Genomic DNA, 23,245 nt, shown 5'->3' with positions numbered 1-23,245 from the left:
TTGGGTGATAAATTACAAAGTCAACTTAATCTCACAAATATCAATGTCCCTGGCTCTGTGCTAAGAATTTGGTGTATTTTATCTCATGTGGTCCTAAGCAAGCAAGCAAACCAATGAACTGTGATTTCTGCCACTGTCTCTGGCTGCTGCAGCAGACTCATCCTCACACTGAGATTCAATGGGCCAAGATCTAAGAGGGGAAGGAAACACGTCCTCTTCTTCTTTCCCCCTCAGAACAGTGGTTCTCAACCTGTGAGTCGCGACCCCTTTGGAGGTTGAACGACCCTTTCACAGGGGTCACCTAAGACCATCCTGCATATCAGATATTTACATTACAATTCATAACAGCAGCAACATTACAGTTATGAAGTAGCAACGAAAATAATTTTATGGTTGGGTCACAACATGAGGAACTGTATTTAAAGGGCCAGAAGGTTGAGAACCACTGCCTTAGAACATTTGTCTATTTGTTGGCTGTTCAAGGAAAAGAAGCTAAAAAGAAATAGTAGTTCAGGGTTTTAACATATATCCTACATGCCGAAAAGTACACAAATCATAAGCATATCTATAATAATAAAAGCATAATATGCTAATTAGACTAGACGTCCTCCCGGTATCCTTCCGGACATCCTTCTGGACGACCTTCCGGATGAAGGCAAGACTGTGAGGGAAGCCTGGGTCCTGGGTGCCAGAGGGAAGCTGGTGCCAGGGAAGGAAGGCCTACTCTTGCACAAATTTCATGCATCGGGCCTCTAGTAATTCAATAGGATTTCACAAAGTGAACACATTCCTATAACTACTGCCCCAGTGAAGAAACAGTTCCATCATCCTAGGAGGGGTCCATGTGCCTTTTCTCGTGCATTACCCACCACAACCGTAGCTACCATTCTGACTTACTAGTATCTCCTATGTAAGTTTTACTTGTTTATGAACTTTATGTAGATGGACTCATATAATATATTTCCTTTTATTAAAAAATAACATTTTTATTGATTTTTATAGACAGAGGATGGAAGAGGGAGAGAAAGACTGATGGGAGAGAGAAGCATCCATCAGCTGCCTCCTGCATGCCCCCTACCAGGGACCTAGTCTGAAACCTGGGCATGTGTCCTGAACAGGAATCAGACCAGCAACTTTTTGGTGCATGGGACAACACCCAACTAACAGAATCACACCCGTCAGGGTCACCCTTTGTGTCTTTTACTGCTGCAGAGTATTTTTTGTTTAACAGGAGATAATTTATTTACTCCTACTAGAGGTATGATTAAATTATTGTGTAATTACCTGTTTAATGTGCTCCAACTCATTTTAATGCAAATCTGATGAGGATAAGGACTGTGTTTCTTTCACTGTTGTATCTTCAGCATCTAGCATAGTTCCTTGAACATGGAAAGTGCTCAGAAATGTACCAAATGAATAAATAAAGGTTACCACTGTCCCAACCCACTCCCATGCCACACCCAAAAAACCATTCCTGCCTCCAAAGAAACAGTAGTGTTTAATAGACACTAGTCCTTTTTGAAAAATTCTGACCAGATGAAGGAGTAATGGCAATGCTGTATGTATCAAAGAAATGCATTTTTGTGCTTGAACTTTGGGATGGGCAATGCTAAAACAAAGATGACCAAGTAGAAAATTTCAATTAATTTTTTATTTCACTAGTAAAGAAAAATAAAGCAATAAAAGTGAGTTTACCCTAAAAAATGTTTTATAAAGTTAGTTTAAAATGTTGAAATAAAATTTAAGACTATATAGTCTTAAGTTTGTCTGTCTCTTGGATATAGATTTTTGAGCAGTGATTGTCAGAAACATAAAGCAGTTTTACACTCTTTTTATTCTCAAATTATGGTCTAATGTCTTAAATCATAAGAAGTACCTCTAGTCACTAAAATAAGCATCTCCATTTGGCTTGATGTATGTTTAGTCTATTTCTTCTTGGCAAAAATATTTTAGCATGAGTGTTCAAGCGTAAGGCTGACAAAATGTTTTCTTTCCTACCCATTTGTGTGGTCTTGTTTAATAAAAAGTATATATAAAAAACTAAATAGGATTTGTTCAGAGGAATATATATATATATATATATATATATATATATATATACATATATATATATTTACTTGACATTAAGAATAATCCATCAATGGTAGGTGAGTTCTAAGTGAGAAAAAGTAAGAGAACAATCTTTCTACTATCCAGCATTTCAGCTATTTAATTACAACTTTGCCTTATATCATTAGAAAAAGTGAAAAATCACACAATATAAAGAAAATATTTTTAGTTTTGTGAATAATTTAATTTATAATATGTTACCACTTTTGCCCTCACCATTTAATAATACATAGGTATGACTTTGTTTCTACTTTTTTTTTTTTTTTGAAATTTGGACAGGAAATTCTGTGTTCCAATAACTTTATTCTTGTAGTACTAGTATATAGGTACATGGGTGGAAACTAATCTTAATTCAAAAGTGTGTATTGAATTTTTCTCATGTCCATAACATGTGGCTGAAGCTTTCGAAGGACCTTACAACACAAGTGAAAAGATAAAAATAGATTCATGTGGAATAATTATATGTCCCATAAAGTAGCAAGTGACAAGCTACTATAGTGATCAGTTGATATTTACTATAGAAATATAGATAAGAGGAATATCTTACTGGACTAGGAGAGCTTGAGTATTCCTTATAGTTTAAACCTAATATGAATCCCAAGAAAAGTAGATATAAATAAAATAAATGCATAGGGAAGGTCATTTCCTCTAGGGAAAACAATATGATGAAAATTTTTGAGTTGAGAGTAGGCACAGGGCAGAAAGCTTGAGTGTGATGAGTTTGGCCAAGAAGGGTAGAACTAATTTCAGGAGAATCATAAGGGCAGACTCATGAGGTTGGATTGTACTATTTAGAAAATTAGGATAACATTTTTTAAAAGGTGAGGGAAATATTGACATTTATTTAAATTAAAAAACAGGATCAAAAGGAATATGAAGGGACTAAAAGTATAAAGATGACATATAGTATACAAGAAGTGACAATAAGAAGATTAGGAGGTAGCCTTTCTTATTTTCTTTTATACCTTATGTTCTTAAATGTCTTCAATTTATTTTCTTTTTGCAAAGAGCAAGTAGAATGAAACTGCTAGAGAGGTTGAGGTGGAAGACTTCTTTTTTATAAATGATGAATTTGGCTTTGGCCATATTGATTTTGGGGTGAAGTTTGGTTGTGCAAATCAAAATGTCCCTGAGGTAGCTAGAGATCCAGGCTAGAATTCCTCAAGAAGACAGAATGGAGACTCAGATGTGAATCACCAGCACACGAGCAATGATTAAAATAATGAGAAACTATAATGATAATATTCTACTGCTTCAGATAGAGGATGAAAGATAGCTTTGGAGAATTTCCCTAGTTTGTGGCTGGGAGAAGGAAGGAGACGTAGGAATGAGTGGTGGTAGACAGGAAATAAAAGTATCAGCCAAGTACAGTGTCAGAAAAAAAGGGGGTGGTGTTCATTGCTTCATTGTGCTTAAGGGTCAACCCTGAGGATTGTGAAAAAAATCTTTAATTTTCCAAGAGAAGGAATTAGCCCCCCCCCCCTTTTTTTTGGTAGGGATGGCACATGTAGGTGGAAGGGAGTGAACAGAAGTAATACTGGATTTCAGGCCATTGGGGAGTTGTAGAAATGCGTCTATAATTGTGTGTTGCTAGTTTAAAAAATTTGGAATGGAAAAGGATAGAATCATGGCTATAATTAGGAAAGTATGTTCATTGCAACATTATTCACAATAGCCAAGACATGGAAACAACCTAAATATTCTTCGATGAATGATTGGATAAAGAAAATATGGTACAATGGAATACTACTCAGCCACAAGAAGCTAAAATATTACCATTTGTGACAACATGGATGGATCTTAAGAGTATGATGCTAAGTGAAATAAGTCAGATGGAAAAGGACAAGAACCATATGATTTCACTGATAAGTAGAATATAAAACAAAAACAAACATACACACAAACAAACAATCGAATTCATAGACAACAGAATGGTGACCACAGAGGGGATGGGAGTGGGGGAGAACAAGGAGGGTAAAGGGGACCAGATACATCGTGATGGAAGGACACTAGGTTTGAGGTGGTGAGCACACATAGAGTATATAGATGTCATATTATAAAGATGTACACCTAAAAGTTATATAATGTTATTAACTAATGTTACCCCAATCAATTTAATAAGAAAAAAGACATTTTCAAAATGGGTAAATATGAAATACGCAAGATGTAGAGATTTCAACAGGGGAAAGGGAGCTGTAGAAGATGGTGGGGGAGTGATACAGTGAGTGAGTGAGCTGTGCAAAAATAAAAATTGGGGAGACAGGTGGAGAGTTCTTTGGTTCTTTAACTTGAAAAGGGATGAAATTTTAAAAAAGTCATTCTTGAACAGGACCTAAAGGAGAATAGGTGTGGGAACTAAGGACTGATGGCTTTTTTTTTTTTTTCTTCAGGAAAACAAGGCAGGAATTTTTGCTGGCAAGAATAGAGTGGAGGAGTGAGAGAAATATTTATATAGTAGAGACTCATATATCATTCCCACATTTAATTTATGTGAGTATTACCAAATATGCTTTGAAAAAAAGGGGGAAGGAAACAAGTGCCTTCAGTTTCATATGGTTAAAATTATTGAATCTGTTCTTCATATAAAAAATGATTTATTTTTAAGTTTTTCCTTGGCCATGAACTGAAAATATTAAGTATATTTGTATGGTGGACACTGTGATATGCACCCAGAGCCTCTTTCTAGATTGAAGGATTTGCTTCCCCAGCTGCTGGGAGTGCCGCCAGGCAACCCTCTTTAGCTGTCATTCCACATTGGAAATTGCCTTGGCAGAAGAAAAATGCCTCACCCAAGGTCATGTCCCCTTCTGATGGCCCACATCCAGCCACTGATCAGTATAGGAGATAAAGACCCCACCCTTCCTCCCAAACAGAAAACCCACTGGAAGGTCCATCCAAACTGTAGCCTCCCGCAGGGTTGGCTGAGTTCTTCCCTGTGATGTATCACAGCTCCTGCTCTCTTCCTGTCCTATCTAACGGGTGTTCAAGAACCCTCCCTAAATATCCTTTATGCTTACATGTGATTCAAAGTCTACCTCTTAGGGAAAGAAAAGGGCAACATTTGAAAGACTTATCCTCCCAGTTGCTGTAAATGCTGCTAGAAGACAGGCATCGCATCTTAGTATCCTTCATGTTTTGCTTCAGATGAAGAAAACTTTACCCAGTCATGTATTCCTCCGGAACAGTCCATATTCAATGAGCAATTAATGTGGTGACAGGAAGGCTGTCACTCTCACTCCGATTTGGGACAATTTTGACAAGCCACATCTAAAGCGCCCCGTGGCATTGGCTTAGGCCAGTGGTCGGCAAACCTCAGCTCGAGAGCCACATGCGGCTCTTTGGCCCCTTGAGTGTGGCTCTTCCACAAAATACCACGTGCAGGCGCGCACATACAGTGTGATTGAAACTTCGTGGCCCATGTGCAGAAGTCGGTATTTTGTGGAAGAGCCACACTCAAGGGGCCGAAGAGCCGCATGTGGTTCGCGAGCCGCAGTTTGCCGACCACTGGCTTAGGCCTTCATTGTGACTGCATTGCTGTTCAACTTTTCCTTCTGCCAAATTCTTCCTTCCCTTCCTTCTACAGGTGTGAGGCCTTAGGCGCTCCTTAGTCCACGTTCTGCTAGATGAGCGCCATCTGGGAGTAGGCTTCCTTTGAAACCTAATCTGCAACAATCTACTAACCCAAGTTTTATTTTTTAACGTGGATTTTTGCCTACGCAAGTTTTCCAATAAAGTTCCATTGCTGCATTTGACTCTCCTGGAAATACATACAGGCATTCTTCATTTTATCTCACTTTGCTTTATTGTATTTCAAAGGTGTTGCATATTTTTACAAGTGTAAGGTGAAACCCATCACCAGCAAGGAAGATTACGACTCGCATTACGGCAATGCTCAGTTTACCTTACTTGCTTTATGGCAGTGGTCTGAAACCCAAGCTGCAACATCTTGGAGTTATGCCTGTAAGTTGTTAATATATTTCTTTTCATGAAGGCAGTCTCCTCTAGTGCCCATGATTTGAAGTTTTTAAAGGTCCATTGGTAATACCAGCTGGTTTAGAATGTTTGTGTGTAATGTTTTGCTTCGTTGATTTCAATCACCACTCTTACTTTAAACTTTATTTGAGCTTCTTTATATTAAATCACATTTCTAATTGCCTGATAACTCTACAGAATATTAATCAATACATGTGCCGATTTAGCCACAATGTCTAGAACAGGATTTGTTACCATTTTGCTGAATTTTGAACAAATGATTCTATAATGCTGATAACTTAAGTGAGGCAGAAATTGCAATTTTTTATTTTATACCCATTTCTCCTTTATGCATTCCCCATCCTTCCTGGTAGCTAGGTGTGGCCATGTGACTATATTTGGGGTATTTGCAATGTGAATAAAAATAGGGTATGCGATTTGTAGGAAAGACCATTTCCTGCCAATGGACGTGAACACAATGGCAGGAGCTAAAGCAGTAACCTTGTACCATGTTGAAGATGGCAGAACAGGTCAGATGAAGGCTGGCTCCCAACACAGGCCACATATCAGCCAAGACTTCTACATGAGAAAGAAACATGTATTTTATTTAAGCCATTATTATTTTGGGTCTTTCTATCACAATTCCTTAACTAATCTTCTAGGAATATACATATCTTAAGATGCTTCCTAGTGTCATATTAATGTAATTAGTAGTTGTTTGCCAGTAGGTTGGGTAATATATACATTCTTCTAAAACTAAGTGTATTAATCTGGGCTATTTATGCCCTAGTGGGCAAGTGGTGGTGTGCCAGAGTTCAAGGAACATTAGGGTCAATCTGACATATTTTCTCTAAGTATTAACTTTATTCAAAGTTTAAAAAAATTTTTTTAAGAGTGCCTCAAAGATAAGTAAATTATAAAAATATTAATATATTAAACAGTAATGCAAAACTTTCATGATATTTTAGGACAAACAAAAAACTTAAAAAAAACGTTTAATGCTTGAGGTGAGCTATTTCTTGCAATGTCCCCCAGCTTACTGGGCTTGTGTTCCCGATCCTTTTGCTTTTATGGTGTTTCTAGGGAAATTTTGGAAAGCTCTTTTCTACCAAGATATTCTTCCTCAGAGTCAGAAGCTCTCAGCCTGAATCAAAATGATCTTTTCCTTATTTACATTGGCATCTAATTTGTTCCACGTGGGTCATGATACCATTTCTTAAATTGATGTGTTGGTGTTTTAGAAATATTGTATTTTAGAAATTGTAGAACTAACTTTTGTGATTTTTCTTGACTTTATTCTTCAAAAATTTTTAAGATATTCTTATTACCATTTTCAACAGAGCTCTTATTTATTCCAGCTCAGTAGTTATACATGGCTGAGTCTGGCTCAGACCACAGAGCCCAATTTATTGTTTTTGGCTGTCCTTTTCCAACTTTGTTATTCAAACCTTTGGGTGGCTGCATGCTCATTTTTGAGTGTCTGATAGAGTTTGAGAGATTCTTAGCAGATAAAGCAGAATGTTAGAGTGCTACTTGGGTTGTACTCAGTGATGCAAGTTTTGGTATAAAGTTCAAAATTGTAAATATAAATGGATTTTCTTCCTGGTTGCAATTACCCTAATTTCATTTTCTAGAATATTAAATCAAAGGAGCTAACAGTGGGGACAAAGATCAGATAGAGGGTTGAACATATTTAATACAGGTCTGAAGAGCGACATTTTAGGGTGGCTTTGGAATGTTGAATGGTGCTAATTGAGTTATTTGGTAGCTGGCATTTAGAAAAGCCAGGTAGAAGTCCTTTGCTCTGTCCTTATGAAATGGGTGTATTCATAAAGGGGATACCGAAGGATTGGAGAATGCTTTAGCCTCACACTAATTACCAACAAGGCGCCCCTTCTCCTTAGCATAGTGGCTACTGAAATTAAACTATTGGATAACAGGAGGCATTTACCCTATATTGGTGGTTTCAGATCAACCTGAGTTCTAACCTTATGCTGAGCAGCATGAGGAACATAAAACATAAGGAAGAAACACATGAATGGGAGAGATGGTGCATAAAATAAAGAACAAGGCAAAGCCATCAGTGATTAACCACCAAATGCGGTGGAAGTTGCATTTGATAGCCAATTGGTCATGGTACTTGGCAAAGCCAGATGCAGCTGAAGAAAAGCCTGGAAAAAACTGAGGTGTTGTAAAGGGATCCTTTACACAACCCTCGTTAAGTTTCGGCAATTCGGTGACAAAAGCTGCCATTTGGCAAGGAGCATGGGGTGGAGAAATGAGCTTTAGTGGGGCATCTGACCTGTGTGTCTACTCTGTGAGAAGAAGCTTGATCAAGTCGCTGGTTTGCTCTGGGTCTTATTCTTGCCACTTTAAGATGTTTCAGGATGATTCAGAGAAGGTACTTCATCTGGAACCAATTTTGCCTACTTAAGCAGAAAAAGAACTTAGTAGAAGAGTGTGGGGTTCTTTACAGAATTGAGAGAAATGCTGAAGGAGCCAGGATAACTCTGGAAGTTAGAAAGGAAGAATGTCGCCCGGGATATGTCTGTTCCCTTTGTCTTTGATCAACCTTCAGGCAGACAGAACCTGATTTGCCTCATCTGGGTCATGTGGAAGAGGTTGGTGATAGTCGGGCAACTTTGCTTGACAAACCCAGGTCAAAAGGGGGAAATGCATGCCACCTTTTTCTACCTCCCAGTTGGTACATAGCATCCTTCTGGTTTTGAGTACTGGTCACTCCCTTATCTTGGGCAAATGTATTAAAATCTTTTGAATCTTTTTCCTCATCTGCAATGACAATATCTAATTCAAAGTACTGGATGTTAAATCTGAGGCTCTTGAATGGAACATAGTAAACACTCAATAAATACTTTTCTTCATATTAATCTTTGAAGGAAGGATCAGAGTATGGTTTAGCATGTGTCTCAAGTATGTGTATATTCTTCCATGCGTGGACATGTTAATGGCTCTCTCACACCTATCCTTGTCTATTTTTGAGTGTGTCATTATCAATAAATTTTTATGAGTACTTCTTTGCATGCACAGTGCTGGAGGTTCAAAGACATATAATATGACAGTTGCCCTTAAGGGAAATTGTAAAATGCTAAATAAATATAAGTTAATAAACACATCATATATAAAAAATATATGGGGATGTTTCCAAGTGCTAAATAAGAACATCTAAGCAAAGTCTAACCACTGAAATTACAGTGGTGATATAATTTAAAAAACATTTAAAGTTGAACCTTAGCCTATATTAAGATACAGAATATACCTACATATTATATCATTGCCTCTTGTTCTGTTCAGCCAAGAACTACTGCTCTTACTATCTCCATTTTCTCCTTTCCCTTTAATTTCATCACTCAAGCTCTGGGCCCAGCAGTCATTAGTATCAGGGTTCTAGACTGGCACCTGGCTCTTCCTTCCAAATGTGGATTAAGAAGCTTCCTGTGACCCAGAAAATGCCTCTTGTAGGTGGATGCAGTCATGCTCCTGGACACACTCCATGGTGAGTGGAGAGAAGTCCCCACACTCAGGTACTCTCCCTGGCATCTCTATGCAATGAACACACTGCAGAAAGAGATAGCCCTGTGCTTGGGACTCTTCCCTCTTCCAATTGCATGATTCTTGGCCTCAGAGGAATTGCCCCCTCCCTTCTTTTTAAAATATCCATAAAGTTTTATCTCCAGTGTATCCAGATCCAAACTTCTTAGCTCTGGCCCCCTCTGCCTTCAACTTAACCACAGTGGTGGATTCAGAAACAAATAGAGCAACTGAATAGCCATTACTTTTGTTGGGGGTCAACTGGAAATTCCAGAATCATGAATGGGAAATTTTATGCCTAAGCCCTAAAGTGCAGAAAATATATGGATATATTGAAAGATTGGTCCCATTTAACATTTACTATTTCAATACCCACAAGTGATTGAGATTTCATAAAACCATAAAGGAGATGTTGACATTACCCATAACATTACCTATGTGTGGTCAGAAACTAGGTCTTCTAATTGTCCCAAGATAATCCAATAAGGCAGCCTATCCATTATAACGAGGTCTTGGTTTATTAAAAAGACATTGTACATTTGAAGTAAATTGAGTGCTTTTCATGAAGGAGTGTTTAAATACAGCAATAAGAAAATGGGTGCATATTAAAAATTGGGTGCCAATAGCTGGTTCTGAAGCTCATTAAAACAAATGAAAGACTTGAAATGTTTTTCTGGATTTTTTTTGGCAGAAATTACACATCCACATTGCAAGTTTAATGATTCTATGCTTGTGATTAAAACTTGAGTAATAATTTTTTTCCTTTGAAGAACATAATAAATGCATGTGGCATTCATAATATTCAGTACTTCTCTGTCATATGGTAGAGTTTCTGGGTACTTAAAAATATTAACTCATTTGCATAATACCACTTGGAACAATTTCCATCTTATGGCTCCAATTATATCAATGAAAAATTAAAAATGGAAAAGTTGCATCAGGTCAGTGGCACAATCCTAATAAAAATTCAATAATACAGGTAAGTCAAGCCCAGGTTTAGGGCCCCCTGAAGGGAACTGGGAAGGCCTTACAGGATTATCTCCCATATGGGCTCATGAAATTAGAATCATAGCACCTTGCCTCCTCTTCTTCCTATCATATGGATCTCCCATGGATGGTATTAATTTTTAGGATCTTGTATGAAATTCCTCTCACACTTAATCTACACAGAATTTGAAAACATGAATCTTGTTCCCAGTGGCACCATAGCACACACCGTTGCTGAACAACTTGTCTGTTTCCTGCTTTCCCAAACATACCGATTTATTAATCCATTTGTGTGCTCTCCCTCCTCATTCCTCCTACCCCCAACAGAAAGCAAATCTAAATACAGAGAAAACAAACAGTAGGTCCCCTAAGTCATACAGAGGTGATATCAAATTGAAACACCTCACAGGAAACCCTAACTTTGGCTGATCAATATGTTTTACTCCCCATTCTAGCAGTCCCCGGCCAGCCTAAGAGCTGGTCAGGTTGGCTCTGGGCAGCTGGGCATGAAAAGATGACCCTATATATTTTCTGAAGCCAGAGTGCTTATTCTTGGTTCTGCTCAGTTGCCCAGCCAATCAAATAGGATTCTGTTTAAAATAGCCTTTTTTCCCCCAACCTTGGCCTCTGAAGTCTTCCAGAATATTAGAAACCTGTTAAAGCATAAACATATGTCATGCAGAGAGAGGATAGTCAAAGAAATCAGGGTGGCAAAGTCAAAGATGCAGATTAAAACCCAGAAAGAATCAATTAAATAGGCACCAAAGGTCTGTTGAAATGGCTCGATGAGACTGAAGTGCATCTTGAGATGAATAAATTACAGGAATGGGTGAGAAATGAAACGAAGGCACGAGAGACTTGCAAGGGGGGTAGATCAGTGAATAGAAGTGAAACCATAAGTGATGTGTGCATGGTTTCAAGTTTCAGTTATGAGATTAAATATGCAAAAATGTCACCATCACCTCTGGGTAATTATAGAAAACATGAATACAAATGGTGAACTCCCACTGCCAGAAGAATAACAAGAGGAAAGCTAGTGAGCACATGTCTCCTGTTACCCACTGTTCCTCCAGGGTACAAGTATAATGTCCTCTAGCTGCATTATGATGAATGAGTCTTTGGTCGCCCCTTTTCCCTCTGCCCGGTGGAAGAGACCTGGACTCAGCTGCTTCATGATGATCTCAGTCATTGTATGTGTTTCCTTAAGTGTTTTCATGTGTGTAACACAATCCTTAAAACAAGGTGGTAATGGTAAACATAGGTACAGATATAGCTTTCCAGGGCAGAATCTGGAGCAGAAAACTCAGATCCCAAGTTTGCACAGAACCAGAGGCTGCCCTAGCGTTGCCGTGTGCTGTTGGATGGTTGTGGAGTGAATCCGATTGCTGTCTACTAAGATCAAATGGGGGCTTAGGTACAAACCCTGTTTGCTTCACCACATCTCACAGCTTGGTACAGGCTGGCCTGCCTGGAGGGAGGGGATTGTTTTTATAGTTCGTAAGGGACTGATTTAAAGGCCCGTGGTGGCCCTTGGATCTCTCCATGTTCTTCCTCTCTGGTATGGTCCTGCTCTCAGACCTTCCCCTTCTTATGCAAGTCAGGGTCCTCTTAGGGCTCATCTTGGACTCACCAGCCTGAAATACTACTGTGTTAAGTGATCTAGCTCTTTTGATGTTTCCAAGGCGGGGTTTTGTGCACATAACAATTTTAATTTTTTGTTTTTCACTGTCCTCTGAGTGCTTTCCCATACATAGTGTTCAAAACAACCTTATTCAGAAATGATTACCCCCACCTCACAGAGAAACACTGCAATGCAAATTTCTCAAGAGCACAGAGCTGGTAGGAGGCACAGGATGGATTAGACACCACATGTAGCTCTTGGTTCCGGGCCACCAGGCCCACTGCCTCCAGCCAGCTTCCTCTCGCCAACTCCATAACCATCTCTCCTGGCTTCTCTCCAAGGAACTGTAACCATTTTCACCTCTTCCACGAATCTATTCATGGCTTAATCAGGTGGGCCAATAACACCGGGTTTCTTCCCTGCTGCAATTTAATGAAATGTCCACTTAGTTTTGGCCTGAGACAAATAAGATCAAGACTGGCCCTGTCTTCATTCCTTTTATTAACATTCCAAAATGACCCTGAGCTTCCATGGGATGTGTCACTCCTGCCCTCCTTGAATGAGCTTCGAAGGGGGCCAGGTGACCCCATCTCCATGTTTTCCCCACCAGACCCTGAACCAGTTCAGAAATTGTCTCTTGGGGTCAGGGGAGAGGAATGAGTTTGATTTATGGATATAAGGAGGATGTGGCTGGGACCCAACAGCATTCCAGTTTTTATGGCCCAGGGCAGGAATGAACATGTGCAGTGGGATGATTTGGCTCATGGGAATGGGAAGGATCTCCGCATGGCTTATAGGTGAGCTCTTCCCAGGCATCTCTCAGGGGTTCCCTGTCCTCCCACAGAAGAGCCACAGCCTGGACTGCCTCCTCTCTGAGATGGCTCTACTGAGAAAGGCTTTTGGAGTAAAATGATGTGTAGAGGGATAGAGTAACTCCCGCCTGCTCTGTGTGATGGGAACTCCCATTCTGTGGGGGGAAAGGGGGGATTTGCAGGAGTTAATGTTTCCAGGTTTTCAGGGCAGAGGGAAAAGCGCTCTCTTCCTTAGTAAGCTATTTATTGGTGATTATGTCAGACCATTCCCTGAAATGGAATTTTATCCTGAGTTTATAACAAAAGGTGCAGCACACCCATTATGAGATTATTTTCATGTCAGTATATTACTGGATAATTTGAAAACCAAGAACACTGGTCCGAGATTTAGGAGAAGGACTGTTGTTCTGTAATGGGCATGAACCACTTGTGAAATGTTGGGTATGTCTGGATATGTCCCCGAACCACTTTGGACATCAGTGGTATTATCCATACAATATGTTTGTATCAGGTAGATGCTTCCAGGCTCCGTGTCCTCCACCAAATGACCTGAGATCTTAAGAACAGGAAGAAGAATCCTGGTTGACTTGGTGTTAAACGCCAACTTGTTCATCCCCCAATTTTTTTAGAGCAGTGGGAAGAGGTTGAATTTGACACAAATGCATGTTCTACTTCTAGTTGTCACTGTCTTAGCAAGTGGCCAGATTTCTTCCTTATCTGGTTTACTAGTGGAAATATCTTATTTATAAACACTGTGTAGTCAGAAAAGACTAAATGCACCACAGAGCAAAGTGATGGTAACAGGTTCAAAAGACAACTGGGTAATCTTTCACAGGCAAATTATTTCCATGAATATCATCTTGTTGCTGCTGAAAATGGGTTATTACTTTTAAGTCTCTGAAGCATTAAGAAAGACATCGATTTCCCCTAGTTATAAATCAGCAGAGTGTGAATATACATTTTATAGGAAAATCTATATAGGAGGAAATAAGGGAAGCATAAATGGATTTCTTTAGTAGTGAGAATTAGTATGTGAAAGGCTGCATTGTTATAGATGCTCAGTGTTCATTTCTCCAGGAGGTAAATGAGGGTGGACCCGCAACAAAGAAAGGACCATCTTTCTTAGACAATGTCTCTATTTACAGAAATGTTAAAGTAAGGGGAAAAAGTGAGACAGCACAAAGCTGGATTCCAGGAATATATGCGGCAAAGGTTTTTTTTTTTTTTTTCTTTCTTTCTTTAAAGTTCAATACTGGTGTTCTGCCCTTTTATTTTTTTTTCTTTCAAAGGAAATATTTTGAAAACTGAGACTTGTACTGGGAACTAGTGACCAGTCATAAGTCTTTTCTACCCTGGAAACTTGGTTGAAATCCAGTTTGAATAGATTAGCTAAGTGTTATTCCAGTTAGAGGCCAGCTTGGTTTTCTTTTTTGTAATCGGCTAGTTTTATACAATTAATTCACCTTAACTTGAGTTAAGAAAAAGTATTACACCATCTTTCAGATTTCCTCATTTTCTTGTAAGCTTCTGACCTTTTTATAAGTAACTCTTGACAGTAGAATTTACCTAGTTTTGCTGTTGAATCCACTGAGGATAAATTTTGTGTATTTCTGAACCTACCATGTGGATCATTACCAACTAATAAATTCTCACTTTCTTTAAATTAAATGTCCATTTTCAAAATTGTAGTAAGACTTGGAAATGGAAGTGACTTTTACAGTATTTAGTTCCTGATATTGGCAGGATACCTGCTCTCCTGATTTATGAAGAAGTTTGTTCATAATTGCCATGGTTTTGAGATAAATTGATATTGGAGTCTGTCTGTATTTCTCTCTCACACTGCTCCAAGTCTTATTATTACTTAAATAAAATTATGAACAAGGTACCCATGTCTGGAAAATTCAGTCATAACTTACAACTAATTAAAAGTAGTAAGGGGATATGAATGGCTTGGGGGTAGCTTCCATATTACAAATGCATTGGAAAATTCAAAGCCAATTTACTATCTGTTGAGTAGAGGAAAAATTTCTGAAAGACTAAATCCAGCTTGAGACACACACACACTGCATTTAAAGAGAATGACACATATATTGGGCTATTGCATTGTACATCTCTGGGAGCCTCCATTCACATGAAGCACAAGGTGAATGGGGACTCCCCTGGAGTTGTTTGATGTGCACTGCTGGACATATATATTAGAATATGTCAGAGCGATCACCCTGTAAATGTATAACTTTGTCAGGCATGTTTCAAGATTCTTTTGAAAGTTTTTGATCATATATGAGTTCTTACCTATCACTTTTTATGAGTGAAATAGTTTTGCCAGGAAACCAATTGTATTTAGAAACTAAATGTTATTTGTATGAGGCTGGTGAATTTGATGAAACATTTTGGAGGTTGTTACTTTAGTATAGGTGGATTTAATGTAGACGAAACCCATTTATCTTGCCTACTTGTTGGCAAGATAAATAGTGGAATCGGGAATTCCTCAAATAGAACACAAGCTATGACAATTCTCCCCTTGGCATCTACCATAACGTCTGGAATTCTTAATATTAGTCATTCCTTTGAGTCATGGCGTTGTCTCCAGAAAGGCTCCTACTGAGCCTTGTTAAATTACGATGTGCCCTGCTCAAGTGGGGCAAATGTACCCCATTAACTGGGATTATTAACTGAACCAATAAAACATTTATTAAAGACCTCATACTTTCCAGACAATACGCTATGGTTTATGTATAACCCCTCTTTCTTCCAAAGAGAATTTGAAAATAAAAAGCTTAGATAAATAAATTTGTTCTAAAAGTATGATGATAATTATCTGAAAAGGCAGATGAGGAGAAGTGTGTATGCTCTGTTAGGGTGTGTGAGTGTGTTTAATTGTTGTGGATACAGATGACTGGTCATGGTTTGCTATTACATCATTAGCAAAAAAGCATCATGTGCCCAGGGATACATTCAGTAAGTTACTTCCCTCTTCTCCTCACTCCTGATGCTACACAGCGATCTCAGAGCCTTTTCACATCTTTCAGAGTTCAGTACAAATCCTTTCGAACAGGCAGGGCTGATGGACAAGCACCCAATGTGTAGTGCTTCTTTTCTGCTTTTGCATATACTTCTCCTGTTTAGCTTCAATTTGTCGGTAAGTTTAAGGGATTCCATTTCTTTCTATTTTCAATGCACATTTGATTGAAGAGTCAGCACTTATTTTCTCTTCAGTGGAAGGGGAGCCTCGTGAAGGAGCAGAATGCAGGACTGGTCTCAGGAGGAGGGATTATAGATGCAGGGTCTATGTCAGGAAAGGACACGGATTCAAGGGGCTGTGGAACCATGCACTGGAAGTCAAACATAGATTTTAGAATCAATTATTTATAGAAATGCTTTGGTTCAAAAATTAAAATTACATTTTTATTCTCTTGTGTTTCTCATTGATGCTGCTTCATGTGAGCTTGGAATGTAAGATTCATGTATAGGACCTTCCTCAGTGGAATGAAGGTCTTAGAGGATGTTTGTTTGAAATACCCTTCCTTTTTGTGGACCATCCTCTTCCACTCTCTGTCCATTTGATCCAGGAAGGCTGTCATATCTGACACTAGGAGTAGCGTCTGTGACCCAAGTGAGGCCATTCAGTGCACCAACGTCCCTTAACCACATCATTTGTTTCAGAGATGGTAACGAGTGAGCCCAAAGATGTGCAGGAGCTCCTGGGAAGAAATATTTTCTCTTCCCTACTGGACTGAATGAGGGAGATGATAAGCCTAGATTGTCAGAAGTCACCACATGGAGCCTGAAAATGAACTCACACAGTAGGAGGCAGAGTCAAGAGATGGAGAATTTTCTATTTGAATGCCTTTATTTAAATCTCTGACTCAAAACTTACCTGATGCTAGAGCTCTTCCCATGAGCATTGTGAGTGTGGGCATTGCCAGTGACAAGCTCATAACCACCAAAGAGGTCCTATTTAAGTCCATCAGCTGCTTCAACTTCTTAAACACCAGCAAATGCTAAGGTGTTTTAAGGATGTGAAGGATATTAAATATTATCCTTTTAAAGATTTGTGAATTATAGCAAATTTTATTTAAAAAACAGTTCATGTAAAGGTTTTAAATGAAACTATCTTTTTTAATTCCTTCAACTAAATGTCCTACTTTTCTAAATCCCAAAGTAATTTGAGTCACTTTTGTGGTCAACTTGTTTGTTTATCTGTCTCATTACCATAAATAATTTTAAGATTCTTTTGAGAAAGGACAGGCATTGCACATTTTGTAACAGTCCCCTCAGACCATGCTAGTATATATTCATTGAAGTTACTTGAAAGCATGTGTGAGGTCAGGTTACAGATGTTTGATATTCAGGAAGTAAGACAAAGCATTAGTTAAAGAGATTCAATGTCAAGCCAAGATTTATTGATACTTGAAATTAGCCGTAATTAATTGTTGGCCATCCACTAATAAAAGGGAGGAGGCATATGTAGACCCACCCCTCCAAATAGAACTTAATCCCTGTATAAGAGAGACTATGTTTCAAATCCATTCAGAAAATTATGCAGGTGGGGCAAAAGTAGATTTACTGTTGTGAGCACAGAAAACAGAGTTTATTCTTGCATTATTATTAATTAATTATTTCCATACAAACAACAGGAGACCTACTTTTGCTGCACCCTGTATGCATGTAGATAACACAGTCATTCCCCAAAAAAGGCAGATTTAAAAAGATGTCATTTTGTGTGTGTGTGTGTGTGTGTATATGTGTGTGTGTGTGTTTAACTCCTGCACCAGACTGGTAGCTCCTTAACTTATATTTTTAAGGCTTAATACTCAATATTTATTGAATGAATGATTATAGTCTAGAATGAATGAAAGATTTTCCTCTCTTGTTTTCATTTCTCATTTCACCTACTACTCTGATTGGTTTTTTTGCCTGCCATTTGGGTAGGTCATTGTAGGGTGTGTGTGTGTGTGTGTGTGTGTGAGAGAGAGAGAGAGAGAGAGAGAGAGAGAGAGAGAGAGAGTGAGTTGTGGTCTTGTGAACCTTTTTTATCTTTCTAGATCTCTAATATGAAAATATTTCTGCATCTTCAATTTCCTGTGTGATCATGGTTTTGTATATTTTATTTACATTTTATTTCAGGACTTAGGTGGACTATTAGAGTACACATGTCTTTGATAGTGTGTATTTTGGGTATATTGTTGGGATAGTGGTGACAAATACACCAGGAGATGCCTGTGTTCTCTGCATTGTTGCGGAGCTATCCTTGCTCACGGGGATTCTGGCTTTGTCTGTGTGAAAGGAATAGCCAGACTGTGAAACAGTTTGCTTGTGTTGGCCCCTTACATTTTTGGATCATTCCATAGCCCAATCAATTGTGTAGCAATTGGCTCTAAATTTGCCCAAATGTAGTCAGCTGAATACATATGGACACTTAAGCACTTGTACCCCACCCCCATTGTGTCTGGCCTGAACATCTTGTAGATGGGCCCACACTTTCAGTGGTTCAGGCCCTGCTGGATATTTTGGGAGGAGAGTGTAGGAGTTAACAGCACCAATTCTGGAGTCCTATTGTCTGGGTTCAAATTCATGCTCTGTTATTTACTAGTTTGTGGCCTTGAGTAGGATATTTATCTAACACTTCTGTGCTTCAGTTTCCTGACCTGTTAAATGGGGACAGATTTTACCTCATGGAGTTATGATAATCAAATAAGATAATCCATGAAAAATGTTTGCTTAATGACTGCCCATTAGGAATGCCATCAGCATCACTACCACCACCACCACCACCACCATCATCATCTCCATTACTCCATTACTATTAGCAACAGAATCAGGATCACCCTATATAGGACAGCCATTCTGACACTTAGACCAGAGGAGGGACTATTGGAATTAGAGGAAAGGATAAGGGATAGAAGAGACTTCATGCCAGTATAGATAATCCTATATAATAAAAGCCAAATATGCTAAGTGTCCGGTCGTCTGGTCGGCCATTCAACCAATCAAAGCATAATATGCTAATGATATGCTAAGGCCACTCAACTACTCGCTATGATGTGTACTGACCATCAGGGATCAGACACTCTGACTGGTAGGTTAGCTTGCTGCTGGGGTCTGGCTGATCAGGACTGAGTGAGAGGGGCCAGACATGCCCTTGAGCCCTCCCATCGTCCCTCCCTGGTCCTGATCGTACACCGGTGGGGTTCCTCAGCCTGGCTTACACCCTCTTGCAGTCCGGGACCCCTCGGGGATGTCGGAGAGTCAGTTTCAGCCCGATCCCACAGGGATCAGGCCAAGGGACCCCACTGGTGCACGGATTCGTGCACCAGGCCTCTAGACTCTAAATATTGAGACCACATGCAAATTAGGTTAGGGTCTAAGGCCCTGTGGATATATTTGTTTTCCCTTCATAAGTGGCTATTCTAGATATTGTCCTAGAGGACCAGGCCAAAAGTTGGATAGTGAATTGATCATTAAAAACATAACTGATTATGTGTAACTATTTGATGGTGCATTGTAAATAGTACCTTTATGTGAAAAGACATATGCATGCAAAAACAGCCACATGGCTCTAAAAAGTCAAGATGGGAAAAATAAAACTATATATATGTACACATAAGTCAGCATACATATCTATAATAATAAAAGCATAATATGCTAATTAGACTAGACATCCTTCCAGACGACTTCCCGGGCAAAGCCAAGGCTGTGTGGGAAACCCGGGTCCTGGGTGCCAAAGGGAAGCCAGTGCTGGCAGCTGGGGGAAGGAAGGCCTACTCTTGCACGAATTTTGTGCATTGGCCTCTAGTATATATATAAATAAATAAAATATCTCTCTATATGTATGTAGCTATCTAGATATAGCTATGCATATATACACATATCTATATGTATATATATAAATAAATACATATATATATATATATTTTTTTTTCTGTCTGGTTTCTCTTTTCTAATATAAATTTTGGGGCTCTCTGATATCTTCATACATAATTCCTTTCTAGATATGGCAGAAAAACAACTCTTGGAGATGTGAGCTACTGTGCGTGCATAATATGGGGTGGCTGCAGAAGGCAGGATTTGAAAAAACAAAAGAAAAAAAACAAACTGTGGGAGAGGTCTGCTTCTCTGTCCGAAGCCTGAAATGGATGGAAGAAATATATCAAAACAAGTTCCCTACAGAAGCAACAAAATAGAAGAAAGCCCTTATTGTGTCTTTGCAACGCTATCCTTGTGTTTTTTAACCATGCATTGTCCCGAAATGGAAGACATAAATTTCAATGATTTCTGAGGACATTAGCTCCATTATTCCTGTGTTCAGGCTCAGTCATTTTCTGTCCTACAAACAACAGCTCTGTCTAAGCCTAATTCTGCTTGATTGCTTAGAATTCCTGAAATGTTCTTCTGCATTCCTCAACCCAGCAGGTATAATTGTCATTTATGGAGGGCCCACCTTCTAATCACCTCCTGAAAAGGAGGGAGATAAAATGCAAAGGGAAAGAAGGAAATGTGAGATATGGTGACAGAAATCCAGAAACAGCCAAGACACTGACTGGATTAGGAGAAGGTGGTCCACGTGTTCCTCTTTGGGCTTGAAAGGACGTGATGGTTCATAAATCCACTATGAAGTTCAGTTCTGCTGGGTGCTTTTTCACTCCCTTGAAATATTTTCCTTTTTACAGAGCCGAAAAATATTCTGTTTGTTTTTCTCTAGGCTTCTTTCTTATCCTGGGTTGTGTTCCCTTTTAACAAGATTTCTCTTACTCTCCTTAAAACTTTGTCTTCCTTTCATTTGTGTTCCATAAGACCTTTCTGGTTTTCTCCTTGATTTCTTTAAAGTGTGTGTGTGTGTGTGTGTGTGTGTGTGTGTGTGTGTGTGTGTGTGTACATTTGCATGTGTCTGTTTGAAGAAGAATATAAGGGGAGGACATTTAAAAATTGGAGAAACCAGTTGAGTTTGGAAAAAGTTGTGTTCTCTGAGGCACATTCTTTTTGTGCTTTAAGAGACGTGTCTTTTGTGGTATGGTATACCCAAAACCCACAGTGAGTAAACAGTGGAAAAACTCCTTTCCTTGCCTGCGTTCATTAGGCTATGTGGACCTGAGGCCATGGTCTCTGCATAGGAGTGGTGTCTCCTTTCCATTGAACAGTCGGTCAAGAGACAGCACACGGCACCTAGTGTTGGAGTCTGCAAGAAGATGCGGAAGTTGAGTTATTTTACATGTTGCACAAGGAAAGAATGTTGTTTGTGCAAGATCTGATGAGTAGAAGTGCTTATTAGGTGTACCTTGTTAAACCAGCGCTGATTTAATCATAATGATTGTCTTTTGTGGTGGGGATTAAATTACAGAGCTTCTGCTATGTAAACAGGTACACGATTGAAGTCCTGCTGAAAGAAAAGACACCCACCCTGGCGCTCACGGAAATATCTGATACTTCAAGGTAGAGAAGAATTCGAAAAATCTGACATTGCAGCATTCAGGCAGTTCGAGAAAGAAGATATAGCTTTTGCTCCAAGAGATATAAATATATCTGCAGCCTAATGTTCGGTCCTGCAGGATTAAAACCAAACCCAAACATGTGCTAACTCATAATCACTTTTCTTATTCTGGAAAACCCTGAGGAACTGCTTTTAAAAAGTTACAATTCTTTTGGGTTTGCTTGACCTTTAAGTCTTAGGTAGAGACTGCAATTGTAATCACTGTGCCTCTCCCTTCCAAGACCTGAAAAATTGAATGGGTACCCTAACAGGAAGGTTTAATTTTGTTCTAAAACTGCTATGGTAAAACTTGAAAATGTTATTACTTATGTTCTCATTTCAAATCAAAATCATTATTTAAAAAAATAAAAATTTTTAAAAAATAAAATTTTGAAGAGTAAGATTATACCTCAAGGCCATGTCAAAATCTTTACAATACCAATTCCCATGGAATTTATACATTCTAAAATACAAGGGTTATTTTCATTCTTTGAGATTATTTGAAAAAAAAAATGGAAAGGTTTTTTTTTTTCCATCTTAAAGAAAGAATACACACACACAACATTTAGAATGATCAAGATGGGTGATGGAGGCCTGGGGTGGGGGCCGGGGGTGGGTTATAAGGGGTCAATGGGAGAAAAAAGGGGACATGTGTAATACTTTCAACAATAATGATTTAGAGTGATTAAGATGTTTGGCCCAATCTGTTACAATTTATTATCTCTCTTTAGTGATTTCCCCTTTACATATGTAAAGTTCCATTAGATTCTGCTGTGTCATTTGATGCCCATAAGGTGAAATGCTATTTGAAAAATTTCTGTTAGATAACATGGAAAAGAAAAGAAATTTGAAATAAATGCCAAATATATTCACACTCAGATGTAAATGATGCCAAGAAAAGAAACATTAACAAAAAATTTTACATTGCAGACGTGCCATCAGCTCTAAATATTTGTTCTTGCAGCGCATGCACACCTGCCGTAAGCAGTCTCCAAGAGCCCTTTGTGACTGTTCATGACACACGTGACTGGATCTGGACCTTAATTTACCCAACCCCTAATATAATGTAAATATGATAAGTGTGAAGTTAAGTTAAGTGATGTATGTCCTATAAAAGTGATAAGTATGAAACAGTGTGATCTAATTTTCTTTATTTTGTTATATGTGCTTTTTTGTTTTCTAATAAATATTAGCTTGTTTTTTCATGCCTCCAATAGCAAGGGATTGGAACTATATATGACTTACTAAACCCTGTTATTATACAAACTAGAGGCCTAGTGAATGAAATTTGTACACTTGGCGGCAGGGGTGTGGGGGTGGGGGAAGGTCCCTCAGCTTGACCTGCACACTCTTGCAGGCTGGGAGCCCTCAGGGGATGTCTGATTGCTGCGGAGGTGGGAGAGGCTCCTGCCACTACTACCACCACTGCACTCGCCAGCCATGAGCCCAGCTTCTGGCTGAGCAGTGCTCCCCCTGTGGGCGTGCACTGACCACCAGGGGACAGCTCCTGCACTGAGCGTCTGCCCCCTGGTGGTCAGTGCATGTCATAGTGACCAGTCGTTCCGCTGTTGGGCTGAAACCAGGTCCCTGATATCCCCCGAGGGGTCCCAGATTGCAAGAGGGTGCAGGCCAGGCCGAAGGACCCCACTGGTGCATGACAGGGGCTGGGGAGGGACGTGGGAGGTTGGCCAGTCGGGGAGGGATTGTGGGAGGGGTCCAGGGTATGTC

This window comes from Myotis daubentonii, chromosome 7 (assembly GCF_963259705.1).
Source record: "Myotis daubentonii chromosome 7, mMyoDau2.1, whole genome shotgun sequence".
Classification (NCBI taxonomy): Eukaryota; Metazoa; Chordata; class Mammalia; order Chiroptera; family Vespertilionidae; genus Myotis; species Myotis daubentonii.
The sequence above is the reverse complement of the archived record's forward strand: the minus strand, read 5'-3'. Positions refer to the sequence as shown.